The sequence below is a fragment of the Ascaphus truei genome, unplaced genomic scaffold, assembly GCF_040206685.1.
Source record: "Ascaphus truei isolate aAscTru1 unplaced genomic scaffold, aAscTru1.hap1 HAP1_SCAFFOLD_330, whole genome shotgun sequence".
Classification (NCBI taxonomy): Eukaryota; Metazoa; Chordata; class Amphibia; order Anura; family Ascaphidae; genus Ascaphus; species Ascaphus truei.
The window spans coordinates 200498-217580 of NW_027456290.1; the positions used below are offsets into that span (position 1 = coordinate 200498).

A 17083-nucleotide genomic window follows, 5' to 3' on the forward strand; every position below is an offset into this window, starting at 1 on the left:
CGGGGCAAGGGGACACAGGGCAGGGGGACCCGGGGCAGGGGGACCCGGGGCAGGGGGACACGGGGCAGGGGGACCCGGGGCAGGGGGACACGGGGCAGGGGGACACGGGGCAGGGGGACACGGGGCAGGAGGATACGAGAAAGGGATGCAGGGTAGGGTGCCACGAGGCAAAGGGGCATGGGGCAGAGGGAGAAGAGGTAGGGGTACTTGTGGCAGAGGGAGAAGAGGGAGGGTACACGAGGCAGAGGGAGAAGAGGTAGGGGTACACGTGGCAGAGGGAGAAGAGGTAGGGGTACACGTGGCAGAGAGAGAAGAGTGAGGGGTACACATGGCAGAGGGAGAAGAGGTAGGGGTACTTGTGGCAGAGGGAGAAGAGGTAGGGGTACACATGGCAGAGGGAGAAGAGGTAGGGGTACACGAGGCAGAGGGAGAAGAGGTAGGGGTACTTGTTGCAGAGGGAGAAGAGGTAGGGGTACTTGTGGCAGAGGGAGAAGAGGTAGGGGTACACATGGCAGAGGGAGAAGAGGTAGGGGTACACGAGGCAGAGGGAGAAGAGGTAGGGGTACTTGTGGCAGAGGGAGAAGAGGTAGGGGTACTTGTGGCAGAGGGAGAAGAGGTAGGGGTACACGAGGCAGAGGGAGAAGAGGTAGGGGTACTTGTGGCAGAGGGAGAAGAGGGAGGGTACACGAGGCAGAGGGAGAAGAGGTAGGGGTACACGTGGCAGAGAGAGAAGAGTGAGGGGTACACATGGCAGAGGGAGAAGAGGTAGGGGTAATTGTGGTAGAGGGAGAAGAGGGAGGGGTACACATGGCAGAGGGAGAAGAGGTAGGGGTAGGGGTAGATGAGGCAGAGGGAGAAGAGGTAGGGGTACTTGTGGCAGAGGAAGAAGAGGTAGGGGTACTTGTGGCAGAGGGAGAAGAGGGAGGGGTACACATGGCAGAGGGAAAAGAGGTAGGGGTAATTGTGGCAGAGGGAGAAGAGGGAGGGGTACACGTGGCAGAGGGAGAAGAGGTAGGGGTACTTGTGGCAGAGGGAGAAGAGGTAGGGGTACTTGTGGCAGAGGGAGAAGAGGTAGGGGTACTTGTGGCAGAGGGAGAAGAGGGAGGGGTACACGTGGCAGAGGGAGAAGAGGTAGGGGTATACGTGGCAGAAGGAGAAGAGGTAGGGGTACACGTGGCAGAGGGAGAAGAGGTAGGGGTACACGTGGCAGCGGGAGAATAGGTAGTGGTACACATGGCAGAGGGAGAAGAGGTAGGGGTACACGTGGCAGAGGGAGAAGAGGTAGGGGTACACGTGGCAGAGGGAGAAGAGGTAGGGGTACACGTGGCAGAAGGAGAAGAGGTAGGGGTACTTGTGGCAAAGGGAGAAGAGGGAGGGGTACACGAGGCAGAGGGAGAAGAGGTAGGGGTACTTGTTGCAGAGGGAGAAGAGGTAGGGGTACTTGTGGCAGAGGGAGAAGAGGTAGGGGTACTTGTGGTAGAGGGAGAAGAGGTAGGGGTACTTGTGGTAGAGGGAGAAGAGGTAGGGGTACTTGTGGCAGAGGGAGAAGAGGTAGGGGTACACGAGGCAGAGGGAGAAGAGGTAGGGGTACTTGTGGCAGAGGGAGAAGAGGGAGGGGTACACATGGCAGAGGGAGAAGAGGTAGGGGTAGATGAGGCAGAGGGAGAAGAGGTAGGGGTACTTGTGGCAGAGGAAGAAGAGGTAGGGGTACTTGTGGCAGAGGGAGAAGAGGGAGGGGTACACATGGCAGAGGGAAAAGAGGTAGGGGTAGGGGTAGATGAGGCAGAGGGAGAATAGGTAGGGGTACTTGTGGCAGAGGAAGAAGAGGTAGGGGTAATTGTGGCAGAGGGAGAAGAGGGAGGGGTACACGTGGCAGAGGGAGAAGAGGTAGGGGTACTTGTGGCAGAGGGAGAAGAGGTAGGGGTACTTGTGGCAGAGGGAGAAGAGGTAGGGGTACTTGTGGCAGAGGGAGAAGAGGTAGGGGTACACGTGGCAGAAGGAGAAGAGGTAGGGGTACACGTGGCAGAGGGAGAAGAGGTAGGGGTACACGTGGCAGAGGGAGAAGAGGTAGGGGTACACGTGGCAGAGGGAGAAGAGGTAGGGGTACACGTGGCAGAAGGAGAAGAGGTAGGGGTACTTGTGGCAAAGGGAGAAGAGGGAGGGGTACACGAGGCAGAGGGAGAAGAGGTAGGGGTACTTGTTGCAGAGGGAGAAGAGGTAGGGGTACACGAGGCAGAGGGAGAAGAGGTAGGGGTACTTGTGGCAGAGGGAGAAGAGGTAGGGGTACTTGTGGTAGAGGGAGAAGAGGTAGGGGTACTTGTGGTAGAGGGAGAAGAGGTAGGGGTACTTGTGGCAGAGGGAGAAGAGGTAGGGGTACACGAGGCAGAGGGAGAAGAGGTAGGGGTACTTGTGGCAGAGGGAGAAGAGGGAGGGTACACGAGGCAGAGGGAGAAGAGGTAGGGGTACACGTGACAGAGAGAGAAGAGTGAGGGGTACACGTGGCAGAGGGAGAAGAGGTAGGGGTAATTGTGGTAGAGGGAGAAGAGGGAGGGGTACACATGGCAGAGGGAGAAGAGGTAGGGGTAGATGAGGCAGAGGGAGAAGAGGTAGGGGTACTTGTGGCAGAGGAAGAAGAGGTAGGGGTACTTGTGGCAGAGGGAGAAGAGGGAGGGGTACACATGGCAGAGGTAAAAGAGGTAGGGGTAATTGTGGCAGAGGGAGAAGAGATAGGGGTACTTGTGGCAGAGGGAGAAGAGGTAGGGGTACTTGTGGTGGAGGGAGAAGAGGTAGGGGTACTTGTGGCAGAGGGAGAAGAGGTAGGGGTACACGAGGCAGAGGGAGAAGAGGTAGGGGTACTTGTGGCAGAGGGAGAAGAGTGAGGGTACACGAGGCAGAGGGAGAAGAGGTAGGGGTACACGTGACAGAGAGAGAAGAGTGAGGGGTACACGTGGCAGAGGGAGAAGAGGTAGGGGTAATTGTGGTAGAGGGAGAAGAGGGAGGGGTACACATGGCAGAGGGAGAAGAGGTAGGGGTATATGAGGCAGAGGGAGAAGAGGTAGGGGTACTTGTGGCAGAGGGAGAAGAGGGAGGGGTACACATGGCAGAGGGAAAAGAGGTAGGGGTAATTGTGGCAGAGGGAGAAGAGGGAGGGGTACACGTGGCAGAGGGAGAAGAGGTAGGGGTACTTGTGGCAGAGGGAGAAGAGGTAGGGGTACTTGTGGCAGAGGGAGAAGAGGTAGGGGTACTTGTGGCAGAGGGAGAAGAGGGAGGGGTACACGTGGCAGAGGGAGAAGAGGTAGGGGTACACGTGGCAGAAGGAGAAGAGGTAGGGGTACATGTGGCAGAGGGAGAAGAGGTAGGGGTACACGTGGCAGCGGGAGAATAGGTAGTGGTACACGTGGCAGAGGGAGAATAGGTAGTGGTACACGTGTCAGAGGGAGAAGAGGTAGGGGTACACGTGTCAGAGGGAGAAAAGGTAGGGGTACTTGTGGCAGAGGGAGAAGAGGTAGGGGTACACGTGGCAGAGGGAGAAGAGGTAGGGGTACACGTGGCAGAGGGAGAAGAGGTAGGGGTACATGTGGCAGAGGGAGAAGAGGTAGGGGTTCACGTGTCAGAGGGAGAAAAGGTAGGGGTACTTGTGGCAGAGGGAGAAGAGGTAGGGGTACACGTGGCAGAGGGAGAAGAGGTAGGGGTACACGTGGCAGAGGGAGAAGAGGTAGGGGTACATGTGGCAGAGGGAGAAGAGGTAGGGGTACATGTGGCAGAGGGAGAAGAGGTAGGGGTACACGTGGCAGAGGGAGAAGAGGTAGGGGTACACGTGGCAGAGGGAGAAGAGGTAGAGGGATATTTATTTATAAAATATTTTACCAGGAAGTAATACAGTGAGAGTTACCTCTCGTTCTCACGTATGTCCTGGGCACAGAGTTAAGACAAATAATACAGGTTTACAAATACAGTTACATAATGAGCAGGGTATACATTATATACAAGACATTGCATGCACAGTTAAAGAAAATATATATTATGGGCGTATGAAACAGTTACAGACCAGATTAAAGTGTGAGACAGCCTTATATTTGAAAGAACTTAAACTGGTGGTGGATGTGAGAGTCTCTGGTAGGTTGTTCCAGTTTTGGGGTGCACGGTAAGAGAAGGAGGAACGTCCGGATACTTTGTTGAGCCTTGGGACCGTGAACAGTCCTTTGGAGTCTGATCTCAGGTGATAGGTGCTGCATGTGGTAGGGGTGAGGAGCTTGTTCAGGTAGCTGGGTAGCTTGCCCGTAAAGAATTTGAAGGCAAGACTGGAAAGATGAACTTTGCGCCTAGACTCTAGTGATGACCAATCTAGTTCTTTGAGCATTTCGCAGTGATGTGTGTTGTAGTTGCATTGGAGAACAAAACGACAAATTGAATTGTAGAGGGTGTCAAGTTTACTAAGGTGGGTTTGGCCGCGCCATATACTATGTCTCCATAGTCAATAATTGGCATTAGCATCTGCTGTGCGATACATTTACATTTAGGGATAATTTGTTCCTGTAAAGTACCCCTAGTTTGACATAGGTTTTGGTTGTCAGGGCATCAATGTGCATCCCGAATGTTATGTGGGAGTCAAACCATAAGCCCAGGTATTTAAAACTAGTGACAGGAGTTAGGGTGGTGTTAGCGTTGGTTCTGATCTGGAGCTCAGTCACTGGAAGCTTTACAAATTTAGTCTTGGTCCCAAATACCATTGTTACAGTCTTGTCAGTGTTTAAAAACAGTTTGTTTTGGGAAATCCAGTTTTCGAGTCTCAAAAAGTCAGACTGAAGTATGTGTTGAAGGTCAGAGAGGCTCTGGCTGTGTGCATATAGGATTGTGTCATCTGCATACATGTGTATTGAGGTTCCCTTACAAGCTGTGGGAAGATCATTAATGAACACTGAGAAGAGTAGGGGCCCCAGAACAGAGCCTTGCGGGACACCACAGGTGATATCCAGGGGGTTGGAGTTATAGCCTGAGATAGACACATGTTGGGATCTACCTGATAGGTAGGACTGAAACCAGTTTAAAGCATGTTTCCCTATTCCAGAGCTCTGGAGTTTGTTAAGCAGGATAGCATGATCAAATGTGTCAAAAGCCTTTGCAAAATCTAGGAATACTGCACCAGTGAGTTGTCCCCGTTCCATTCCACACTGGGTCTCATTGCAAACGTTTAGCAGGGTAGTTACGGTGGGGTGTTTGGGACAAAACCCAGACTGGAATTGGCTAGGGAAATTTGTCTTGGTGTAGTAGTCGCTTAATTGGGAGTGGACACATTTTTCCATGAATTTGGATTGGATTGGGAGAAGGGAGATTGGCCTGTAGTTTGAGACAGTGTTTTTGTCCCCACTTTTGAAGATTGGGACAAATCTGGCAGTTTTCCAGGTCTTATGGATATGGCCTGCAGACAGGATAGAGTTGACTAAGGAAGCAATTGGTTTGGCAATGGCTGGGGCACCAAGTCGTAGGAACCTAGATTGTAGTAAGTCGGGTCCACATTGGCTGCTTAGTTTTAATTTGAGGAGCGCTTGTGTAATCTCCTCTTCAGATACTGGGACAGATTGAAAATTGTGGGCAGTGTTGGGAGGGGGTGGGACTATAGGGGTACTCCCAGGATGAGATTCATGTTTGGGGTTTGGGCTGCGTTTCGCTAATAAGTTAGTGGCACACCCCACAAAGTAATCACTGAATGCATTTGCAATGTCAGTGGGGTTTGTCACAGTGATATCCCCCTTAGTTATATTACTTGGTTGTTGATGGTTAGGAGGCTGGAATATATTGTTGATAACCCTCCAGAAGTTAGCTGGGTTTGATGTATTCTGGTGGAGATTGTCAGAGTAATATTGTGCTTTTGCATGCCTTGTTTGCCTTGTGCACACGTTCCGCAGGCATCTGTAGTGATTGAGATCCTTGGTAGTGCCAGTTACTTTGTAGCTTTTCCACAAGGCATCCCTGAACTGGTAGAGTGCTATAAGGTCAGGTGTAACCCATGGAAGGTGGGCCCCCCGTACCCTTATTTTGCGTAGTGGAGCATGGGTATCGCAGAGTTTTAAGAACTCGGATTGGAAATAGTCGAGCGCAGAATCGGGGTCGGGAATTAAATCGATTCTGTGCCATGGGCAGTTGGTAAGGTCATCCAGAAACTGTTGTGGGTTAAAGTTTTTAAATGTTCTAGTGAGGAGAACTTTAGGGCTTGATTGGGGCAGTTTAATTCACCTTACACAGTACACTATTGCATGGTCACTGAAAATGTCAGGAAGGTGCCAGAGGATTGGATTCTGCTGGGGTTTGAGGAGAGAATCCAGTCTAGCAAGGAATGGTTATGCGATTTCAGGTTTATCCGTGTGGGTTGGGAAATGAGTTGTGATAGGTTAAGTGACTTGAGTTGTATCTGGATTTTATGGTTTTTAGGGTCAAGCCAGTTGAGGTTGAAATCCCCAAGAACTAGCAGCTCACTCTTCTCATTCAGAGAGGAAATGGAGCCAAGAAATTGGGTGATATCAGCCAGGGATTGTAGAGGGGCTTTAGGGGGGCGGTAGATGCCAGCAATCAGGACGGGCTTAGAAAAGGGGAGGCAGATTCTGCCAACTAGAATTTCAAAAGAGAGTGGGCTTGGGGGGCAATTTAGGAGTGTAAATTGTAAGGTGTCTGCAATATAAAATAACAGCCCTCCTACTCTCTTTGACCTATCTCTCCTAAAAATGGAGTATCCCTGAAAGGCGATCGTTGCATCGGGGGATTTATGGGATAGCCATGTTTCTGTAAGAACGATACACGGGGCAGAGGGACACAAGGTAGGGGTACACGGGGCAGAGGGACACAGGGTAGAGGTACACGGGGCAGAAGGATATGGGGTAGGGGGACACAGGGCAGAGGGACACGAGGCACATGGACATGGGGTACAGGTACACGGGGCACGGGCACGAGACATTAGGACATAGGATACAAGGACAAATGGCAGAGGGACACGAGGCACAGGTATACAGGCAGGGGTACACGGGGCAGAGGTATAAAGGCAGAGGGACACGAGGCACAGGTATACAGGCAGAGGGACACGGGGCACAGGTATACAGGCAGGGGCACACGGGGCGGAGGTATACAGGCAGGGGTACACGGGGTGGAGGTATACAGGCAGAGGGACACGGGGCACAGGTATACAGGCAGAGGGACACGGGGCACAGGTATACAGGCAGAGGGACACGAGGCACAGGTATACAGGCAGAGGGACACGAGGCACAGGTATACAGGCAGAGGGACACGGGGCACAGGTATACAGGCAGAGGGACACGGGGCACAGGTATACAGGCAGAGGGACACGGGGCACAGGTATACAGGCAGAGGGACACGGGGCACAGGTATACAGGCAGAGGGACACGAGGCACAGGTATACAGGCAGGGGTACACGTGGCACAGGTATACAGGCAGAGGGACACGGGGCACAGGTATACAGGCAGAGGGACACGAGGCACAGGTATACAGGCAGAGGGACACGGGGCACAGGTATACAGGCAGAGGGACACGGGGCACAGGTATACAGGCAGAGGGACACGAGGCACAGGTATACAGGCAGAGGGACACGGGGCACAGGTATACAGGCAGAGGGACACGGGACACAGGTATACAGGCAGAGGGACACGGGGCACAGGTATACAGGCAGAGGGACACGAGGCACAGGTATACAGGCAGAGGGACACGGGGCACAGGTATACAGGCAGAGGGACACGGGGCACAGGTATACAGGCAGAGGGACACGGGGCACAGGTATACAGGCAGAGGGACACGGGGCACAGGTATACAGGCAGAGGGACACGGGGCACAGGTATACAGGCAGAGGGACACGGGGCACAGGTATACAGGCAGAGGGACACGAGGCACAGGTATACAGGCAGGGGTACACGAGGCACAGGTATACAGGCAGAGGGACACGGGGCACAGGTATACAGGCAGAGGGACACGAGGCACAGGTATACAGGCAGAGGGACACGGGGCACAGGTATACAGGCAGAGGGACACGAGGCACAGGTATACAGGCAGGGGGACACGAGGCACAGGTATACAGGCAGGGGCACACGGGGCACAGGTATACAGGCAGGGGGACACGGGGCACAGGTATACAGGCAGGGGGACACGAGGCACAGGTATACAGGCAGGGGCACACGGGGCACAGGTATACAGGCAGAGGGACACGGGGCACAGGTATACAGGCAGGGGGACACGAGGCACAGGTATACAGGCAGGGGCACACGGGGCACAGGTATACAGGCAGAGGGACACGGGGCACAGGTATACAGGCAGGGGCACACGGGGCACAGGTATACAGGCAGAGGGACACGGGGCACAGGTATACAGGCAGAGGGACACGGGGCACAGGTATACAGGCAGAGGGACACGGGGCACAGGTATACAGGCAGAGGGACACGGGGCACAGGTATACAGGCAGAGGGACACGGGGCACAGGTATACAGGCAGAGGGACACGGGGCACAGGTATACAGGCAGAGGGACACGGGGCACAGGTATACAGGCAGAGGGACACGGGGCACAGGTATACAGGCAGAGGGACACGGGGCACAGGTATACAGGCAGAGGGACACGGGGCACAGGTATACAGGCAGAGGGACACGAGGCACAGGTATACAGGCAGAGGGACACGAGGCACAGGTATACAGGCAGAGGGACACGAGGCACAGGTATACAGGCAGGGGGACACGAGGCACAGGTATACAGGCAGAGGGACACGGGGCACAGGTATACAGGCAGAGGGACACGGGGCACAGGTATACAGGCAGAGGGACACGGGGCAGAGGTATACAGGCAGAGGGACACGGGGCACAGGTATACAGGCAGAGGGACACGGGGCACAGGTATACAGGCAGAGGGACACGGGGCAGGGGTACACGGGGCACAGGTATACAGGCAGAGGGACACGGGGCACAGGTATACAGGCAGAGGGACATGGGGCAGAGGTATACAGGCAGAGGGACACGGGACACAGGTATACAGGCAGAGGGACACGAGGCACAGGTATACAGGCAGAGGGACACGGGGCAGGGGTACACGGGGCACAGGTATACAGGCAGAGGGACACGGGGCACAGGTATACAGGCAGAGGGACACGAGGCACAGGTATACAGGCAGAGGGACACGAGGCACAGGTATACAGGCAGAGGGACACGGGACACAGGTATACAGGCAGAGGGACACGAGGCACAGGTATACAGGCAGAGGGACACGGGGCACAGGTATACAGGCATAGGGACACGGGGCACAGGTATACAGGCAGAGGGACACGGGGCACAGGTATACAGGCAGAGGGACACGAGGCACAGGTATACAGGCAGAGGGACACGGGGCACAGGTATACAGGCAGAGGGACACGGGGCAGGGGTACACGGGGCACAGGTATACAGGCAGAGGGACACGGGGCAGAGGGACACGAGGCACAGGTATACAGGCAGAGGGACACGAGGCACAGGTATACAGGCAGAGGGACACGGGGCAGAGGGACACGAGGCACAGGTATACAGGCAGAGGGACACGGGGCACAGGTATACAGGCAGAGGGACACGAGGCACAGGTATACAGGCAGAGGGACACGAGGCACAGGTATACAGGCAGAGGGACACGAGGCACAGGTATACAGGCAGAGGGACACGGGGCACAGGTATACAGACAGAGGGACACGGGGCACAGGTATACAGGCAGAGGGACACGGGGCACAGGTATACAGGCAGAGGGACACGGGACACAGGTATACAGGCAGAGGGACACGAGGCACAGGTATACAGGCAGAGGGACACGGGGCACAGGTATACAGGCAGGGGCACACGAGGCACAGGTATACAGGCAGAGGGACACGGGGCAGAGGTATACAGGCAGAGGGACACGAGGCACAGGTATACAGGCAGAGGGACACGAGGCACAGGTATACAGGCAGAGGGACACGGGGCACAGGTATACAGGCAGAGGGACACGAGGCACAGGTATACAGGCAGAGGGACACGGGGCACAGGTATACAGGCAGAGGGACACGGGGCACAGGTATACAGGCAGAGGGACACGGGGCAGGGGTACACGGGGCACAGGTATACAGGCAGAGGGACACGGGGCACAGGTATACAGGCAGAGGGACACGGGGCAGAGGGACACGAGGCACAGGTATACAGGCAGAGGGACACGAGGCACAGGTATACAGGCAGAGGGACACGGGGCAGAGGGACACGAGGCACAGGTATACAGGCAGAGGGACACGAGGCACAGGTATACAGGCAGAGGGACACGGGGCACAGGTATACAGGCAGAGGGACACGGGGCACAGGTATACAGGCAGAGGGACACGAGGCACAGGTATACAGGCAGAGGGACACGGGGCACAGGTATACAGGCATAGGGACACGGGGCACAGGTATACAGGCAGAGGGACACGGGGCACAGGTATACAGGCAGAGGGACACGAGGCACAGGTATACAGGCAGAGTGACACGGGGCACAGGTATACAGGCAGAGGGACACGGGGCACAGGTATACAGGCAGAGGGACACGGGGCACAGGTATACAGGCAGAGGGACACGAGGCACAGGTATACAGGCAGAGGGACATGGGGCACAGGTATACAGGCAGAGGGACACGGGGCACAGGTATACAGGCAGAGGGACACGGGGCAGAGGTATACAGGCAGAGGGACACGGGACACAGGTATACAGGCAGAGGGACACGGGGCACAGGTATACAGGCAGAGGGACACGGGGCACAGGTATACAGGCAGAGGGACACGGGGCACAGGTATACAGGCACAGGTATACAGGCAGAGGGACACGGGGCACAGGTATACAGGCAGAGGGACACGGGGCACAGGTATACAGGCAGAGGGACACGGGGCACAGGTATACAGGCAGGGGCACACGGGGCACAGGTATACAGGCAGAGGGACACGGGGCACAGGTATACAGGCAGAGGGACACGGGGCACAGGTATACAGGCAGAGGGACATGGGGCACAGGTATACAGGCAGAGGGACACGGGGCACAGGTATACAGGCAGAGGGACACGAGGCACAGGTATACAGGCAGAGGGACACGGGGCACAGGTATACAGGCAGAGGGACACGGGGCACAGGTATACAGGCAGAGGGACACGGGGCACAGGTATACAGGCAGAGGGACACGGGGCACAGGTATACAGGCAGAGGGACACGGGGCACAGGTATACAGGCAGGGGCACACGGGGCACAGGTATACAGGCAGAGGGACACGGGGCACAGGTATACAGGCAGAGGGACACGGGGCACAGGTATACAGGCAGAGGGACACGGGGCACAGGTATACAGGCAGAGGGACACGAGGCACAGGTATACAGGCAGAGGGACACGGGGCACAGGTATACAGGCAGAGGGACACGGGGCACAGGTATACAGGCAGAGGGACACGGGGCACAGGTATACAGGCAGAGGGACACGGGGCACAGGTATACAGGCAGAGGGACACGGGGCAGAGGGACACGAGGCACAGGTATACAGGCAGAGGGACACGGGGCACAGGTATACAGGCAGAGGGACACGAGGCACAGGTATACAGGCAGAGGGACATGGGGCACAGGTATACAGGCAGAGGGACACGGGGCACAGGTATACAGGCAGAGGGACACGGGGCACAGGTATACAGGCAGAGGGACACGGGGCACAGGTATACAGGCAGAGGGACACGGGGCACAGGTATACAGGCAGAGGGACACGAGGCACAGGTATACAGGCAGAGGGACACGGGGCACAGGTATACAGGCAGAGGGACACGGGGCACAGGTATACAGGCAGAGGGATACGGGGCACAGGTATACAGGCAGAGGGACACGGGGCAGAGGGACACGAGGCACAGGTATACAGGCAGAGGGACACGGGGCACAGGTATACAGGCAGAGGGACACGGGGCACAGGTATACAGGCAGAGGGACACGAGGCACAGGTATACAGGCAGGGGTACATGGGGCACAGGTATACAGGCAGAGGGACACGGGGCAGGGGTACACGGGGCACAGGTATACAGGCAGAGGGACACGGGGCACAGGTATACAGGCAGAGGGACACGGGGCACAGGTATACAGGCAGAGGGACACGGGGCACAGGTATACAGGCAGAGGGACACGGGGCACAGGTATACAGGCAGAGGGACACGGGGCACAGGTATACAGGCAGAGGGACACGGGGCACAGGTATACAGGCACAGGTATACAGGCAGAGGGACACGGGGCACAGGTATACAGGCAGAGGGACACGGGGCACAGGTATACAGGCAGAGGGACACGGGGCACAGGTATACAGGCAGAGGGACACGGGGCACAGGTATACAGGCAGAGTGACACGGGGCACAGGTATACAGGCAGAGGGACACGGGGCACAGGTATACAGGCAGAGGGACACGAGGCACAGGTATACAGGCAGAGGGACACGGGGCACAGGTATACAGGCAGAGGGACACGAGGCACAGGTATACAGGCAGAGGTACACGGGGCACAGGTATACAGGCACAGGTATACAGGCAGAGGGACACGGGGCACAGGTATACAGGCAGAGGGACACGAGGCACAGGTATACAGGCAGAGGGACACGAGGCACAGGTATACAGGCAGAGGGACACGAGGCACAGGTATACAGGCAGAGGGACACGGGGCACAGGTATACAGGCAGAGTGACACGGGGCACAGGTATACAGGCAGAGGGACACGGGGCACAGGTATACAGGCAGAGGGACACGGGGCACAGGTATACAGGCAGAGGGACACGAGGCACAGGTATACAGGCAGAGGGACACGAGGCACAGGTATACCGGCAGAGGGACACGGGGCACAGGTATACAGGCAGAGGGACACGAGGCACAGGTATACAGGCAGAGGGACACGAAGCACAGGTATACAGGCAGAGGGACACGGGGCACAGGTATACAGGCAGAGGGACACGAGGCACAGGTATACAGGCAGAGGGACACGGGGCACAGGTATACAGGCAGAGGGACACGAGGCACAGGTATACAGGCAGAGGGACACGGGGCACAGGTATACAGGCAGAGGGACACGGGGCACAGGTATACAGGCAGAGGGACACGGGGCACAGGTATACAGGCAGAGGCACACGGGGCACAGGTATACAGGCAGAGGGACACGGGGCACAGGTATACAGGCAGAGGGACACGGGGCACAGGTATACAGGCAGAGGGACACGGGGCACAGGTATACAGGCAGGGGGACACGGGGCACAGGTATACAGGCAGAGGCACACGGGGCACAGGTATACAGGCAGAGGGACACGGGGCAGAGGTATACAGGCAGAGGGACACGGGGCACAGGTATACAGGCAGAGGGACACGGGGCACAGGTATACAGGCAGAGGGACACGGGGCACAGGTATACAGGCAGAGGGACACGGGGCACAGGTATACAGGCAGAGGGACACGGGGCACAGGTATACAGGCAGAGGGACACGGGGCACAGGTATACAGGCAGGGGCACACGGGGCACAGGTATACAGGCAGAGGGACACGGGGCACAGGTATACAGGCAGAGGGACACGGGGCAGAGGGACACGGGGCACAGGTATACAGGCAGAGGGACACGGGGCAGAGGGACACGGGGCACAGGTATACCGGCAGAGGGACACGGGGCACAGGTATACAGGCAGAGGCACACGGGGCACAGGTATACAGGCAGAGGGACACGGGGCACAGGTATACAGGCAGAGGTACACGGGGCACAGGTATACAGGCAGAGGGACACGGGGCACAGGTATACAGGCAGAGGGACACGGGGCACAGGTATACAGGCAGAGGGACACGGGGCACAGGTATACCGGCAGAGGGACACGGGGCAGGGGTACACGGGGCACAGGTATACAGGCAGAGGGACACGGGGCACAGGTATACAGGCAGGGGGACACGGGGCACAGGTATACAGGCAGAGGGACACGGGGCACAGGTATACAGGCAGAGGGACACGGGGCACAGGTATACAGGCAGAGGGACACGGGGCACAGGTATACAGGCAGAGGGACACGGGACACAGGTATACAGGCAGAGGGACACGGGGCACAGGTATACAGGCAGAGGGACACGGGGCAGAGGTATACAGGCAGAGGGACACGGGGCACAGGTATACAGGCAGAGGGACACGGGACACAGGTATACAGGCAGAGGGACACGGGACACAGGTATACAGGCAGAGGGACACGGGGCACAGGTATACAGGCAGAGGGACACGGGGCACAGGTATACAGGCAGAGGGACACGGGGCACAGGTATACAGGCAGAGGGACACGGGGCACAGGTATACAGGCAGAGGGACACGGGGCACAGGTATACAGGCAGAGGGACACGGGGCACAGGTATACAGGCAGAGGGACACGGGGCACAGGTATACAGGCAGAGGGACACGGGGCACAGGTATACAGGCAGAGGGACACGGGGCACAGGTATACAGGCAGAGGGACACGGGGCACAGGTATACAGGCAGAGGGACACGAGGCACAGGTATACAGGCAGAGGGACACGGGGCACAGGTATACAGGCAGGGGCACACGGGGCACAGGTATACAGGCAGAGGGACACGGGACACAGGTATACAGGCAGGGGGACACGGGGCAGAGGGACACGAGGCACAGGTATACAGGCAGAGGGACACGGGGCACAGGTATACAGGCAGAGGGACACGGGGCACAGGTATACAGGCAGAGGGACACGGGACACAGGTATACAGGCAGAGGGACACGGGGCACAGGTATACAGGCAGAGGGACACGGGGCACAGGTATACAGGCAGAGGGACACGGGGCACAGGTATACAGGCAGAGGGACACGGGGCAGGGGCACACGGGGCACAGGTATACAGGCAGAGGGACACGGGGCAGAGGGACACGGGGCACAGGTATACAGGCAGAGGGACACGGGGCACAGGTATACAGGCAGGGGCACACGGGGCACAGGTATACAGGCAGAGGGACACGGGGCACAGGTATACAGGCAGAGGGACACGGGGCACAGGTATACAGGCAGAGGGACACGGGGCACAGGTATACAGGCAGAGGGACATGGGGCACAGGTATACAGGCAGAGGGACACGGGGCACAGGTATACAGGCAGAGGGACACGAGGCACAGGTATACAGGCAGAGGGACACGGGGCACAGGTATACAGGCAGAGGGACACGGGGCACAGGTATACAGGCAGAGGGACACGGGGCACAGGTATACAGGCAGAGGGACACGGGGCACAGGTATACAGGCAGAGGGACACGGGGCACAGGTATACAGGCAGGGGCACACGGGGCACAGGTATACAGGCAGAGGGACACGGGGCACAGGTATACAGGCAGAGGGACACGGGGCACAGGTATACAGGCAGAGGGACACGGGGCACAGGTATACAGGCAGAGGGACACGGGGCACAGGTATACAGGCAGAGGGACACGGGGCAGAGGTATACAGGCAGAGGGACACGGGGCACAGGTATACAGGCAGGGGCACACGGGGCACAGGTATACAGGCAGAGGGACACGAGGCACAGGTATACAGGCAGAGGGACACGGGACACAGGTATACAGGCAGGGGCACACGGGGCACAGGTATACAGGCAGAGGCACACGGGGCACAGGTATACAGGCAGAGGGACACGGGGCACAGGTATACAGGCATAGGGACACGGGGCACAGGTATACAGGCAGAGGGACACGGGGCACAGGTATACAGGCAGAGGGACACGAGGCACAGGTATACAGGCAGAGGGACACGGGGCACAGGTATACAGGCAGAGGGACACGGGGCACAGGTATACAGGCAGAGGGACACGGGGCACAGGTATACAGGCAGAGGGACACGGGGCACAGGTATACAGGCAGAGGGACACGAGGCACAGGTATACAGGCAGAGGGACACGGGGCACAGGTATACAGGCAGAGGGACACGGGGCACAGGTATACAGGCAGAGGGACACGGGGCACAGGTATACAGGCAGAGGGACACGGGGCACAGGTATACAGGCAGAGGGACACGAGGCACAGGTATACAGGCAGAGGGACACGGGGCACAGGTATACAGGCATAGGGACACGGGGCAGAGGTATACAGGCAGAGGGACACGGGGCACAGGTATACAGGCAGAGGGACACGGGGCACAGGTATACAGGCAGAGGGACACGGGGCAGAGGTATACAGGCAGAGGGACACGGGGCACAGGTATACAGGCAGAGGGACACGGGGCACAGGTATACAGGCAGAGGGACACGAGGCACAGGTATACAGGCAGAGGGACACGGGGCACAGGTATACAGGCAGGGGTACACGAGGCACAGGTATACAGGCAGAGGGACACGAGGCACAGGTATACAGGCAGGGGTACACGGGGCACAGGTATACAGGCAGAGGGACACGAGGCACAGGTATACAGGCAGAGGGACACGAGGCACAGGTATACAGGCAGGGGTACACGAGGCACAGGTATACAGGCAGAGGGACACGAGGCACAGGTATACAGGCAGGGGTACACGGAGCACAGGTATACAGGCAGAGGGACACGAGGCACAGGTATACAGGCAGAGGGACACGGGGCACAGGTATACAGGCAGAGGGACACGGGGCACAGGTATACAGGCAGAGGGACACGAGGCACAGGTATACAGGCAGAGGGACACGGGACACAGGTATACAGGCAGAGGGACACGGGGCACAGGTATACAGGCAGAGGGACACGGGGCACAGGTATACAGGCAGAGGGACACGGGACACAGGTATACAGGCAGGGGCACACGGGGCACAGGTATACAGGCAGGGGTACACGGGGCACAGGTATACAGGCATAGGGACACGGGGCACAGGTATACAGGCAGAGGGACACGGGGCACAGGTATACAGGCAGAGGGACACGAGGCACAGGTATACAGGCAGAGGGACACGGGGCACAGGTATACAGGCAGAGGGACACGGGGCACAGGTATACAGGCAGAGGGACACGGGGCACAGGTATACAGGCAGAGGGACACGGGGCACAGGTATACAGGCAGAGGGACACGGGGCACAGGTATACAGGCAGAGGGA

General features: G+C 57.7%; 1 protein-coding gene across 2 annotated transcripts in view; it reads left to right on the forward strand.

The window, feature by feature from the left end:
* Nucleotides 1–17083, forward strand: part of ASB10 (ankyrin repeat and SOCS box containing 10) — a 61778-nt gene that overhangs the window by 28622 nt on the left and 16073 nt on the right. The window lies entirely within an intron of this gene.